This window comes from Natator depressus, chromosome 2 (assembly GCF_965152275.1).
Source record: "Natator depressus isolate rNatDep1 chromosome 2, rNatDep2.hap1, whole genome shotgun sequence".
In the NCBI taxonomy this organism is placed as follows: Eukaryota; Metazoa; Chordata; order Testudines; family Cheloniidae; genus Natator; species Natator depressus.
In genome coordinates this window covers 59,971,586-59,987,308 of record NC_134235.1, presented here as the reverse complement: position 1 = coordinate 59,987,308, position 15,723 = coordinate 59,971,586, and positions in this window count along the sequence as shown.

Genomic DNA, 15,723 nt, shown 5'->3' with positions numbered 1-15,723 from the left:
TAGTAAAAGCTACAATCAGTATTTTAAAAGGATAAATGTGGCCTCACAGGCAGGACTTATATTAAAGGAGGAATAGATGGCCATACTCTTCCAAACTCTGCCCCCACACTCCAGTCCTATGAGTCACCAAAATGAGACACTGCTCACAATAGATTGTGTGGATATTCAAAATACAATTGTGCATGGTTTCTGAGATCCACTGGGCTCCTGGAGCTTGGCTCCCCTTCAAGTATAATCAAGTGTCATGTTAGGCTCCTTGGGCTTTGCTCCTTCTCAATTGGAGGGTGGGGGATTAACAAAGAAAAGGTGGCATCTCCCATTTGCCACTTATTTGTGGCACCAAAATGAGATATCACAGTAAATTGTGCGGATCTGTGATTGTCTCTCTGTGTTCTTACCTGAGAAATGAAATAATTAACAGTGTGGACATTTAAATTATCATCACTGGATACCTGAAATAACATCACTGAGATGAAAGAGCAGTTCACATGTTTCTGAGCTATTGTTATTGGCTCTTCAGATTCATGTGGACATCTCTGCAAGAGTTACCATTGCTTCACTTTTTTAAGTTTTCTTCACAAACAGTTAAAGACTTACTTTTTTCAAAACATGAAAGCTGATAATGTTCCAGTGAGGTGCTAGTACATAGTACTGCTGCCAGGGATAGTATGGTATTTACCTGACGTAGTTTTTACCAGGTAAAATTATGGTTTTTACAGCCCTGGGAAAAACTAGTTAATTCTAGTTTAAGGCATTTTCTATTTTAAAAACTGTTTCATTAATACACACCACATTACACTTAGTTTTAATTACATAGTCAAATTGTAGTTACATAAGACAATAGATTCTTAGAGCTCTCTTCTTGCCTGCCTCTGACTGCGGCTGATGAGCCCCAGCCAGCTGGGCCATGAGAAAAGGAAGGCACTGTAGGGCCAGTGCTATAAAGCCTGGTGCAATAATCATACAGGTGGAGCAGGGGAGAAGACACTAAAGAGGAGCTGCACTTTGCAAGGATACTGAATCTTCAGTATTTGTCCTTCTCCATGCTTTATTAATTTAGGGGGTGGTACAAATAAAAAGTAGGTTAATTTAGGATTGTACAAATAAAAAGTAAAATTGGCTTGGGCATAATAGTAATATATGTAATTATAATACTGCATATCGGAATGTCTATACATTTTGGTTTGGTATTGTCTCAAGGAAGTTACCCATGTCATGACTCATATTTCAGTTTTCAATATTATATAAACAGAAGTAAAAAACATTTGATTTATGAAAATGATAATAATGAAGCATTGTAGACCTGAAGCATTAAGCAATCAGAAGCATGCAGAGTTTCAGACTACTCGTTAGTCCAGGTCCATTTGGCCATGCAGCAGTCTGTAGCAGAAAACCAACTTTGATGTAGTGGACAGACCCAGCCTATTCCTCAGTTTTGAATGGAAAGTATCCAAAATTGGAAAAGGTTTGTTCTATACTTGCTGGACACTGATGCAATTATTTTTCTGAGTTTAAACTAGGTTTAAGCCAGTATTTATCAGTGCCCTGTCCTAAACTAGTTTTTCCCAGGAAATTGCCAACCCTGACTGCTGCATACCAGCCCAACCCAAGTTCTACTCATGAGGGACCAAAAGTGTCCACCTCTCCCCTTGTTCTGCACCTGCCCACAGTATTGACTCCACCATTCTCTCTTTTCCTGGACTCCCCAGCAGAAGTAGCTGGTGTCAGTCCCTCCCTGGTCTACTTGACTCATTTCCTTCTAACTCACCCAGTTTGGCATTGTGACAGATATTGCAACCCCATGCAGTACCTCTGGGGATCATTGTATTAAACTTATGAATGTTTTTTGTATGATGGTGTCCTACTCCATTGGGGAGGGTTATCACAGCTCCTCCACAAACTAAAACAATTCCAGAGAAGCAGCACAGGTCTGCCTGTGTGTATGTATCATTGCAGGGCCGAATCCTGCAGCCCTAACTCACGTGGGCACCTATTCACTAGGTACTGGACTGAAACAAATTCATTCATTTTTCATAGGGCACCATATACTGATTGCTATAGCCCTGGACTGGATTTGAATCCATGACTCAAAAGAAGTTGTATAGCCCCCTTTACCAACTGTCTAAGCCAGTAATTCTTAACTTTTCTCTCCCATAACCCCATGTTACAACAGAAAAAAGTCAGCATCTCCCTCCACCTAGCATTATGAACAGGAGGATTGTCCTCATGCCCAGGTTGAGAATTTATGATCTAATTAATTCAGTCCTTCCTACTATGTACTTTCCTTTCAGGGCTCCCATTTGACTTCAGTGGTCAATTTATCAAGCCCCGTGGCCCAGATCCTGCAACAAAATGCACCCATCTGGTGCCCTGAAGCTCCATGTGGGCACAAAGTTCTGCCTGTGTCTTACTGGAAGATTGGGGCCATAATTTATATTGCTGCATATCAGCTGAAAACAAAAACACATAGTAGAAAGAACTGAATGGCTTAGGTGATTGTCAAAGGCCTATTCAAACTTTCTCACCTTGCTGCTAACACAAATCTAATCCAGGGCCGCAGTCATCAGTTTTTGGTGCCCAATGAAAAGTGAAACAATGGTCTCGTTCTAATTTCAAATGAACAGGTGCCCATATTACATACGCCTGCTATCACATAAGTTGACCTATGGAACTGCTCATGAGGTAGGGCTGCAAGCCTGGGCCCATCGACGGTCCTCAGTGCACACTACTTAATTCCACTGAGGCTTGCCTTGATGGTAAAGGCTGATGGTTGTTACTTTGAAAATCACATGACAGTTGCATATCTGTGGCAGGTAACATGCCTCTGAATTAAATAACTTTAAAATGTTATTTCACTTTTACTATCACAAATTATTTACATCAGAAATGTAAAATTGTGGACTAGAGTTTACAGAGAATAATTCTTCTTCCCTTGTCCCATCAATTGGGGTTGGCGGCTCTTCTTATTCATCTCCAAATGTTCCTGTCAAGTGCACCTTCCAACCTGATATTTACCTTCTTCATGTCCCGCTTCAGCGTCTTGAACCACCTTTTTTTAGGTCTTCCTTGTGGTCTTTGTCCTGTGACTAATAGCTCTTGTACTCCCTGGCCAACATATCCTATATCTCGTTGTCTCTGAGAATACTCTACTAAAGATCCTATGTTGTTAATCTGCGATTATCCCCATTTTACAGTTTGAGAAAACTAATACAGGGTGAGTTTAAGTGACTTCCTGAAGTCACACCATGAGTTAGTGTGAGATCCAGGACTAAAACTCAGGAATTTCTGGATAAAGTCCTTTTCAAACATTAAATAATTAATTGAATAATTAATCCAATTAATTTGTTGTGAGAATTAATGCAGCAAGTTATATAAATGTTAAGTATTAATTATTAATTGAGCTTCCTTCTTGTGGTGATTACTTTGTCCCATATTTGAGCTTTGAGAAGTTGGAAGTTATAACAGGAATCATTTCACAATGAGAGTTTCACCTCCCTCTGCATCTGGGATAATTTACATCTAAAAGTTAGGATGTGATCCTGAGAGGTAATGAGCACTTCCAATTCCCATTGAAGTCAATGAGAACTGTAAGAGCTTAGCACTTCCAAGGACCAGGACTGAAGCCAGCTTTATAAGGTTTTGGGGTTTTTTTTTTCTGGACCCATTTTGGTTTTAAAAGACTGTGATAAAACAGATATTGAGAAACCCTGCTAATGAATTAATCATCTAAGCCTTTATCATTTAAATGTCAGCTTCATGCATTATGTTTTATCAACATCTGAACTACATTTCATAGAAATGAAATCAACTAGCCTAGGACCCTAGGAAGTCAGAGCAGAATTTTGTACATTTTCTATTATTTTGTCTTGTCCCATTTTAAATGTGAAGATTACCAAGGAGGATACCTGTCACAGTTTCAAGGCAACTGCACCTGTATTCCCCCTCCGTAGTCCACTCCAGGAATGCCTAGTCAGGTCTCTGGACTCCTGGCATCACTTGTCTATGAATAGTATCAGAGGGGTAGCCATGTTAGTCTGTATCCACAAAAACAACGGGGAATCCGGTGACACCTTAAAGACTAACAGATTTATTTGGGCATAAGCTTTCGTGGGTAAAAAGTCCACTTATTCAGATGCAGGGAGTACAACTCCCTTCTCTTCATGTGCCAATATATATTTATGCCTGTATCTGTAATTTTCACTCCATGCATCTGAAGAAGTGGGCTTTTTACCCACAAAAGCTTATGCCCAAATAAATCTGTTAGTCTTTAAGGTGCCACCGAACTCCTCACTGTTTTTGTCTATGAATAAGAACCCTTGTCCTACTCCCTTCTGACCAGGGGGTTTTAAGGCTGCACCAGCTCCCTGCCTTACACCGTGTTACCCCAGCAAGCACAGGTACCAACTTTCCTTGGCGCCGGTGGGTGCTCATGCTCCCCTAGCCCCGCCCCAACTCCGCCCCCTCCCTGCCCCTATTGGACCCCTCCCCAAATCCCCACCCCGGCCCCGCCTCTTCCCTGAGCGTGCCGCTTTCCTCCTCCACCCACTTCCCTCCCAGTGCTTGCCCTGCGAAACAGGTGTTTCGCGGCGCAAGCGCTGGGAGGGAGGGGGGAGAAGCAGGACGTGGTGGCACGCTCAGGGGAGGAGGCGGAGTGGAGGTGAGCTGGGGCGGGGGGGCAAGTCGGGGAGCTGCCAGTGGGTGCAGAGCACCTACCAATTTTTCCCTGTGGGTGCTCCAGCCCCAGAGCACCCACAGAGTCGGCGCCTATGCCAGCAAGCCAGTCTGCCTAATGGCCAGTGCCTGTGTATTGCTTTCTCTTCGAGGCTATGAACAGTGTATTGCCAGCCATTACAAGTTCCCACACAACTCTTTCTCAGCAGAGTACATTTATTTTAAGGACAAAAGCATCACAGAGTAGACATATAAAAAGTAATAAAAGTTCCTACACGGTTACTAATACATATACCAGGAATCACCCATCTTTATGGGGCCCTGGTTGATCAGTATCCCTTCCAACCCTTCTGAAAGGATTGGGGCTACACCACCCTTGGACAGAAGGTCCTGTCCATTTGCTGAATCCAAATGAAGGTACTTTGTCAGTTCAATCTTAGCTTTTTATACCAAAAGTTCTTTCTTTGTTTGGGTCTCTTAGAAAACCCAGCATGACCTGATTCTTATTTATCCATATGACAGTCACAGTTCGGGTAGAACCCAGACCTGAAGTGACTACCCATAAAGATAAAAGTACAATTCAGACTGTACCCATTCAATCCTTGGCCTTTCCTCTGTGAGTGACAACAAGGGTGCTAATGATGATGGTATTTTTTGTTATATAGACACCTGTCTATTGGAAACTGGACTGAACCACTGATTTGATTTTGCATGGGTCACTAGTAAGGCATTACCTGATAACAATTCCAGCCAGGCTTCCATTTGAACTAATAACCTATAGATGAAAGTTCTGTATCCCCTTGCCAATCTTCGTAGCCATCCATTCCCTTGTGTGTGCCAAATGTACATTTCTGTCAATATTTAATGTAAAGTATTTATTTAAAAACCAAATAATACTATACTGGAAATGTGGACTTCATTAACAAGAGTGACAAATGCATTGTTTATTTCTGTAGTGTGACTTTTTATGAAAGTCCTACACTGGAGCTTACTTAATAAATTAAATGCAGTTCTCTTTCTTAATCCACTATGTTGTTTTCAATTATAAATTATATTCAGTGCAGGAACTTTACTTTTCTAGTAACTTGAACCTAATTAACATGAAGGCTGTAAAAGAATATATTTTGGTATTCCAACTGCATGGAGACTTCCCATCATGAATGATTACCCAGACAATTTCTGCAACAATTAATTTTAATCACAGAGTCGTTGATAACAAAGACAACTTTCTAGCAAGTTAATTGAAATGCATATTTATATATAAGCTTATACAGTACAGCTGGGAACCCAGGATGAGGAAGTCCTGTATTACAGCACTGATTAAAAGGTCCTGTGAGTAACAAAATCTGATCGATTTCTTAGAGGCAAATTCTGTAGGAACACATTACCTCGCTTGTTATTAGGGTCCTTATGGAAATGTAAAGACAAGTCCTAGGAGAGGTCATAGCAATAGCCTCCCCATTTTCAATGATTAGCAGGAACATCACAGCTAAGAAATGTAATGTTACTTTCAAATGTACCATATACTTGAATATCACTATTGTATAAATTTTAAATTATTTTCTTGACAGCTTAGAAAAGTAGTTAATTATCATCAGCAGGATAAATTCTATCTTGTGCTGCATGGGAGAAGAGAATTTAAGGAGCCTTTTGCTCCTTGTGCTGCATCAGGCAGTGATGGTTTAAATAAATGTGCCTACACTTCCACAAAACCTGTAATTTCATGCCCTGGCAGCAAGGCCTAAGAATCAAAGTTTATCACCTTGTGTATTTTGGAGGGAGTTAGTGGAATAATGGATAGAGGTTTTCTGTTAAACAGTAGGAGGGGGAAGCTGCAAGCTGTGAAGGATGCGGAGATGTCCTGATTTTCCAGGAGGTGCAAGTTATCATCACCATGGAGCTATTAGTGTGCACAAACAATATGCACTCTACACCAGCCAGTATGGGAGCATGATGAATAAAGTTTTACACCCAGTCTCTGGTGGGGTGATGGTTTTCTGTGGCCTGCAGGTTTGGCAGCATTGTATGAATTGGCCCTAGCAGCAGGGTAGATTCCAGTTTAGTACTTGAGAGAGCACGAGGAGAGCACATCGTCACCCTGAACTCTACCATATCTAGATGTCTAGGTATTCTGTGCTCATTGTCATGGTGTCTGAGTGTCAAAAAGGAGCATAACCAGGACCCCCTCACTGGCTAACATATATGGTGCCTGTGATGGAAATGACAATATTCTGGACAAACCTTCTTGAATTAAGTTTAAGTATTTTAGGAGTTCATTGTATTAAAAATGCAAATGTTGATATACTATTGTGAGATTGTATGTAAAAACTTCTTTTAAAGGGGTATGCAAATACACCTGCTGCAGTTATGCAAGAACTTAGCCTTTTAAAGCTTTGCCCTGAGGGGAAACCTATTGTCTGGCTGATTAACTGTTCACAGTCTCTTCAAAGATCCAAACTGGATAATGGAGGGACTGACTCACTGATTCATCAGTGTGCTTGTTCTGAGCTGAAACTGTGATGAACTTGTGACCATGGGGAAAACCTTTTTGTGGGGTTTGAAGGCCTAATTGCTAACCAGAGCCCTTGTTAGAGAAGGGGGTGACTGCTGGTAACCTTATTAGCATGCATGTAGGTTCTTTGTTCTTAATATTTTTCTCTGCAATGCTTTTGCCTTAAGAATAAATGTGCTTGCTTAGAAAGAGCTAGGTGGTAATTTAACTGTGGCAACTACACTGTTTACCATCTCAGAAAAGAAAAGCAAGGCAGGCCTGCTTAGGCAGTCTGACTTTGCTGGGGAATTCACAGTGTAGGCAGGGAACAGTGCAATCTGGAAATAACCCACTCAGAAGGGAGAGAGACACAGGTCTCTGCCCAAGAGAGGTGACAGCTGAGGAGCCAGGAGCCCTGAGAATGGGTGCTCTACCTGGACCATAGAGGGGTAATCCAGGTACAGTTGCCCAGTAGTGTGACAGTGCCATCTGCTGCAAGCAATAGCCAGGGCTATACATTGTTTCTTTACAAAGAAATAATGTGTATCCTACCATGTGGTGCAATTGCCAGCCCTGTGCAATGTTGGCTTTTGTAATTAATGTGTCACTCCACCATCCACCATGGTTCTTACCCATAAGAAAATGTGTCACCTTTAAGGTTTGTAGAAGTATTTTGAGACCTGTGGATCAAAGGCTATGTACATGCAAAATGATAATCAACAAGTCAGGCTGAATGTGTGCTGCACTACACTTTCTACTGGTGTGGGGTGCCGAGATTTCAATATTTGAGGAGCACAGTTCAGCAGCAATATTATTTTTTGCGAGAAAACTGTTATTTCCACGAGACTCTAAAAGCCTCTGACGTGCTATCTATATTGCGATCAACAAATCATACAAAAATGTAGGGAGTCTAGACATGACAGTAAACAAGATAACCCAAGAATTGTGGGTCAGAGCATTCCAGTTGCTTTGCTCTCCTTATGTTTAAATGGATTGCTAAATTCTTCACTGCAGACATTCAAGATTGCAATCTTCAGTGATTTAATTTCCTGAGATAACACCATTAAGTACTCCGGAATCATATTTATATACCTTTTAGATTGCGTTCCCAGATTGTGTACTGAATCTAGATGACGACCTTTGAATTTTTAAATCGCTTGTCAGTGGTCTCAAAAAAATGTTCCTATATAGCTCCCTTGTCATTTTAGCCCATTCTGAACTAATTAAGCATTAGTTTCCTGTCATTAAAAAAGCTAATTTGCAAAGCTTATTTGGGCTCTTTTATTAACTTATTAGCCCAAAGATGCTAGCAGTAAGTATGAGTCAGTATTCAGATCTTATATCAACCTGCAGCACTAAGGGGCTAATAAGAAGTAAAAAAAAAAAATCAAAAACAAATCAGCACAATGGGACAAAAACAATTAATATTTTTCCCTAGTTGTAGTCAAGCTCCTGAATAATACTTGTTTTCAGCAATTTTAAAATATTCTTCAGAGCACTCATGTGAATTGTGCTCTCAGTGCAGTAATGCCATTAACTTCCACATTTTAATTTAGTTGTGTAGGGTTTTAGGAAAGAATGCCATTAACTTTGATAGGAGTTGGCTTGGGCCCTTATTATGATGAATGATAAGTATGTTTATTATGGTGCATTGCAGGGGTGGCATATACCTTAATTCCTAATTTCCTGGCTTTCTTGGATTGGACTGTTGCTGAATTCAACATTTTGGAAAGACACAAGATGACAGCAGGCAGCGGTAACTCTGTGTTAATACAGCCATGGGGCATTGAATTAATACTAAGGTCCTGAGTCCTGACCACTTGCATTCAGTAAAGCTCACCTAGCTGTTTTCTTAAGAGGTGCAGTGTTAACCCAAATATCTTGGTCAAATTCCCCCTCTCCAATAGTTACCAAAGGATAAGATTTCTTTCTTCACATCCTCTCCAAAACTGCTATGTGCTATCATTGCCATTATAATGGCTGCTGCATTCCACACCAGTGGCAGTGGCATTTTGATGACAAAGGATCTGATCCCTGTTTGTATAAAGGGCCAAATTTTGATTGCCTTATATATGTGCATGTCAGAAAAATAACATGCAGGAAGGGGAATGGAAGGGTAGATGTGATTTCACACACTGAATCTGACTCCCCAAAATAACCTATTGGGAGGGTGTCAGCTGTGGAGGCAACTGTCTGTATGTTTGGCAAAGAGCCCTGTGGCACCTTATAGACTAACAGACGTATTGGAGCATAAGCTTTCGTGGGTGAATGCCCACTTCGTCGGATGCATTCACCCACGAAAACTTATACTCCAATACGTCTGTTAGTCTATAAGGTGCCACAGGACTCTTTGCCGCTTTTACAGATCCAGACTAACACGGCTGCCCCTCTGATACGTGTCTGTATGTTGGTGCACATGCACCCCTAGCCTCCAATCCCCTTGACTCCACAAACTATTCCTGCTCAGAATAGGAATAAGCTCTGTATTTAAAGTGGAGAAGGGCTATGGATGGAGAACACGGCAAGTATTAATTTACCCCTGTTCTGGAGCCGTTTATGCATTAGGCCAAAAGTTAGTTCATAGGCCCTGATGCTGCAAAGGAGTTTCACTGGCTTCAGTTGAACACTATAAAAATCATGTATATAATGAGATTCCAGGAATGTCACTCTTTGTATCACTCTAAGCCTAAAATGTCTTTAGGTCAGTATGAAGCAATGGAAACAGCTATAAGCATGGTTGAGAGCACTTTTTGTTCAGAATATCATCAGGTTCAATCATCACTGGGATTCACAGTCTGTTACTGTCCAATTTTTACGTTCTCGGCCATTTTGACTTTACAAGTTACACCTATGCAGGGTACAGCTACACTAAGGCATGTACTGATGTCATGCCTAGAATATTGTGACCTCAGAGGTAACTCAACAAAACACCATCCTTACTTCGCAGCTAATCTTCATTGGTTGTATGAGGGCGACTGCACAGATGGTTAATTACTTGGCCCAACTGCCCCACCTAAGTGCACAATTGCCACCCCCACAAATCAACACAAACTTCTAGCACAACATCCCCAGTTGCAAATCAACACAACCCACATACAACACAACCAGCATATACAACAACCCAAAATACACACAACCCCTCATCGCAGCAAACACCCTTATTTCACTGTCCACACAAATCTCCCAGGACTGCCACTCTGTGTCATTCTGAAGCACAGAATGTCGGTTGAATCGGTGTGAAGTGATGGTAGCAGCTACAACATGGCTGAGAGCTCTCTTTGCTTAGAGCATCACCAGATTCAGTCGTCACTGGGCCCTGTGAGAACCCGATAGACTGCTGGGGCGCAAAGGGTCTGTGCCGGTTATAACATGATAGTGAATCAGAGAAGGTGGGAGGAACAGCTACATGGGGTAACAAAGAGATGTTTGTGCTTCCAGACAGGGGGCCACTGTGCACAAAATGGGGGAGCACATACAAACAGGGGCATTGCTCACTACAACACAGCACATGGAATTAAGAGTCCCCTATTTTTGGCTCTTTTACACATGACTGTATGAATTACGCCCATGACACAGCACCGGCTTTCAGCTATTAGAATGGACATAAAGGTCTATTTGAGATCCCTTTGCAAGGTTAGGGCCATAGTTTTTAATCCTGAAAAGTCCCATGAGGCTTGTGAAAGGCACTTTAAAAAAAAAAAAGGATAATAGAGACTCCTCAGGGTTTCCAGCATCGTACAAATGTCAAGGTAAATAACTTTCTAGGGCTATAAATCTTGACAGTTCCTTTTTAAAATCAGAGTATATTTGTTATGGATTTGAAATGTGTAGATTGATCATGTATAAAACCTCAGTAAATATTCACAACAAATGTCATCTAGCAGCAATACTGCTGTCTTAGATGCAGAATGAAGGACTGGTGCATTGTCAATATACTGTGAGATTAACTCCTTAAAATAAAATAGCTTGAATCACTGGCACACCCATTCTCATGTGGATTTGTGTGTTCCTACTGGACAGAATCAGTGATCTCAGCAGCTGTTAAAGATTTAGTTAACTCTATATAACATTCCCATTTGTCTAAATATCTCCTAATTTATATTCAGTTATTTTATTTTCTCTTCACTAATATTCAGTTAGAAGGAGTGGGTCAAGAATTCAAATGGACAATAATAAAAATGATCAATGAATACCTACTATGTCTAGCACATGTGGGACTGAGATCTGGATTGTGACTGTTTGAAATTGGAAGGAAGGGTCAGGTGGAGATTCTGTAATTTTGTTTAAGACATAAAAAAATCATATGTCAGCTGTGTTTAATTGTAAAATGAAAGGGTGGATCAGCTGGTCTAAGCAACAACAAAAAACGGTGTTTTGGTCTTCACATTTTCTCAAGGTTTTCATCCTTGATTTTATTAGATTGCAATGATTGCAGCAAGCAAAATGATTACACGGAAACAGAAACCATCCTGCCTAGCTTATTCCCCTGCCCTATAACAAATTAGGGTAACGTCCTGCCTTCTCAGAGTTCACACACTCCCCTACCACAAGGAGTTGTCGGGTTTTAATAGTTTCCGGTGTTCCTTGTGAGACGCTGATGGCTTCTTCAGTCCCCAGCTCTCCCTTGCACCTAATGTACTGGTGTGACGTCTATGGCAATGAGCTTTATGTGGGTGAACCTCTGCAGAGCTCATTGCTGGATTCGCGCTTCATGGAGAAATTAACTCCCTGCTTGCTGGAAGGCTATTAGGATTCAGTATCATGTGTCCAAAACATTTCTTGCTCTGAATGCTATTTTTATGACTAAATGGAAGGCTTGCACGAAGTAGTTCCCTATCACGGAGTTTGAGTTGTTTTTAGAAAGCTCTGCCTTAAGCTGTTTACTGCAAATTCCAAAGTTAAATCAAACTCAGTGTTCTGTTTGCAGTTGATACAACTTATTATTTGTTACAATTTGTCACATGTTCCCATTTGGAGTAATTAACGTTTTAACACCATTTTAAAGATAACATTAACTTTACTAATACTAATGTTTGAAATTAACGTTTTATTATTCATAATCCTTAGCTCTTCATCCTTCAAAGCGTTGTACAAATAAATCTCACAGCACCCAATGAGGAAATTAGGTATCTTATCTCCAGTTGAGAAATGGGGAAACCAAGGCAGAGAAGTTAAGTAACTTGTCCAAAATCACACAGAGAATAAGTACCAGAGCCAACAGTACTACTGAAGGATTTCTATCTCCTTGTACTCAGATCATGCCTTCTGTTCTCTCTGTGTAAAAAGGCTAAGGTTTTTCAACATTAGCCTTTCATAGGTTGTTTATTTCTAGCCATAAAATTAATTGTACTTGTGTTGCTGTTCTCCTGTAAAATGAACTCCTATGCTGGAGTAATTTACTAATGAAATAATAGCAAGTAAATCAGGAGTCATCACAGTTTTTGACCTTTATTTAATTCCATAAAAATTATAGATAATATATACCTCTTTAAGTGGAGTAATGATAACTAATTTGACTCCAAAGCACTGTATGGATAGTCATTTGGGATATAAGATATTACAATGGCAAAACCTTATCTTGTGTCATTTTGCTAGACTATAGCCCTGGCACTAGGTGTCAGCAGAACCCAGCCAATTAAGTCTTGACGCTGATTATTTCAGATTCTAGAAAAAGCCTTGATACAGACTTCCTAATGTATGTCACAACAAATGTGTTGGACTAATGACAAGTTTGTATAAGAGCAAATCCAACAGGGTAACCAGAGAAAGAGGAAGAGTTTATGTGCTTTTGACTATTGCTGCTCCTTGGGAAAACTATGGGAAACATCCATGGCTCTGCAGCTTTCCACTAGCCCTCACTGGTGTTCTCTCTAATTGGTTATATGGGTGTATTGTTGGTAGGTCAATTCCTCTGGCTAAGGCTTTCAAAACCTGTACTAAAGTTTGATCCATTGATACCATGTGAAAAATCAAGTTCAGTTCTGCTGGAAATAATTTCCCTATTCCAACTGGCTGAGGGAGAGGGGGAATTTGACTCCCATCACCTTCTTCAACTGCTAAACAAATTCAAAATTTCTTGTCCTTGCCTTCAAAAGCTTATACTACACAGCTCTTGCTAATGCTTCTGACTTAGTCTCCTTTCATATTCCATCCTGTCCTACCACTGATTTGATGTCAGCCTCAGTATCCCCTTTTTTGACCATGCAAAGCAATGACTGAGACTCAACTCAGTGACATTTCTGTCTGTCTGTAACATGATCACTTTTGAGTGCCACATCCAGCCAATTCTAAAATGTCAGGTAATGTTCCAGGCAACAATGAGTAGAACCCCACTGCTAATAGTGAAAAAAATTTTTTTTTAAATAAAGCGGGGAAGGAGGAGATGAGAGCCCTGGACATCTGATGGGCAATGCTACCAGCTTCAGCCATCTCTGTAATGGTCTATACATCAAAGAATTGGTGGATGACAGCCATTAACACCTTCCAGCGTAACAACAACCCCATCTCAGCTCTGCCCATCATTCAATAGAGTTTAAAATGCTCACACCCTGAGGGACTCCCTCCCAAACAAAAAAGAAAAGAAAATGGAGGAGGCAGTGAAGTAGCAAGGCACACTGAGCCCCTGGCATATGGCAGAAGGGGAAATGGGGGGCATCCCTAGTACTGAGGGAAGAGGGGAATGGGAGTATGGGGAGGAAGGAGGAATGAGGGGTCACATAGAATCATTGATGGGGGAGAATGGAAAATCATGATATGAGAGAAAAGAGGCTGGGGACATGGTGGGTACAAAGCCTCTGGCATGTAGCAGAGTGAGGTATAGGAAGGACATACAAAGCCTCTAGTATGAGGGCTCTAGTACGGGAGGGGGTTGTAGGGACTCCCTGAAATGGAGCAGGATGGGATAGTGGCATACAGGGAGCTTGTACAGGGGAATGGAGGAAAATGAGCCCCTGATGTGTGCAATGCACTTCTTCTTCTTAGCGTACGTGCAATGTGCCTCAGGTGGCACGTGACCAGGATTCATCACCTAATTTGGTCCGCTGGTTGGACCATTAGCTTCCCCAGCCCAGGCCAGGTACTGACAGGGAGTGCAACGTGAACACTGATCCATGCCCCCCTGCAATGCACTTAGCCTACAGAAGCAACAAAGTGCACATCCCTCTAGTTCAGGGGTCCTCACAACACATTTCTTGGTGGTCTCAGAATGCAGCCACCAACTCTTGCTGGTGGCCATATTGAATCTGTTTCCTAAAATACTTAATTAACTTTAGGAAAAATAAATAAATATGCACATATACACATCCAAATAATTGTAATTAATTTTTGTAAGGGTTTTTTTGGTGTGTTTTTTTGCAGACTCAATAATAAAAATAATGCTGTGAAAAGTGATATTTGTAGTTTGTTAATATCACTTTTTGCAGCACATTTAGTAGCTACCTGGGAGGGTGTGAAAAGTGATAAACTATATTAACAAACATACAAGAATAATTTTTCACAGCCTCCTACCTAGCTAATAAGTCTGCTGTGAGAAATAATATTTGCATGTTTATCATTTTTCTCAGCAAGCCCCAGGACAAACTAAGCCCTGGATGCGGGGTGGGTGGGAGGGAGGCAGCAGGGGCAATGGGGGGATGGATGCGGGGCCAGGGGAGGCAGCGGGGACCGGAGGTGATGGTGAGGAGGATGGTGAGCCCCACCGCTGTGCAGCTGGAGCTGGGGGTTGGAGCACGCAGCCAGGGCCAAGGGTCAGAGCCTGCTGCCACTGTGTGACCAGGGCTGGGGGTGAGAGCCCACTGCTGCCGTGTGGCCAGGGCCAAGGGTAGGTGTCCAATCACCCCAGGGCTGAAGCCTGAACCCCACCGTCCCTCCCGCCAAGGTGAGTCAAGAACTCACCTTGCCCCTGCTTGTGCCCCACCTGTCTCCAGAGGCAGTGCAGGACAGCATATCCAGGAGCAACAGGGAAAGACGGGGAGGGGTCAGTGCTTTGCTCCCTCCCACCATGTCTGCCTAGGAGGCTGTCATGGCTGCATGAAAAGCCCCTAGTAGCTGCATTTGAGAAACGCTGTGCTAGTGTATCTTCTTATATCTCCCCTGCCTACTTTCCATGCTTCCCTTACATTTGGAATGCCATCCCCTTCACCACATTCAACTCCCTCCATAAATTTCACTTCTGTCATCCTGTGTGTGACAAATGAAAGGGTTCACAGGTAACGAAACAAGGAACCATCAAGATACGTATCTCACTACTGTCTTTCCTCACTTCTCTCTCAACTGTTCAGGTCCCTCCCTTGTTGTGTCATGGTGAGTTTTAGTTTATATGCTCTTTGGGCCAGGACTCATGTCAGTATTTGGTCTGTGAGGTTCCATGCACACTGTAGGAAATTCAAAAATAATTAATATTATTGTGCTTACAGACAATGACTTTCTGTTTATATTCATGTACCACTAGCTGTCAGCCAGTTATCTAAGGTTTTGAATTAGTATATGTTAACTTGGAGGCCTAGCTATACATGTACTAAATAATAAGATAATTTGATTATACCGCAACCTTAAATAACTAT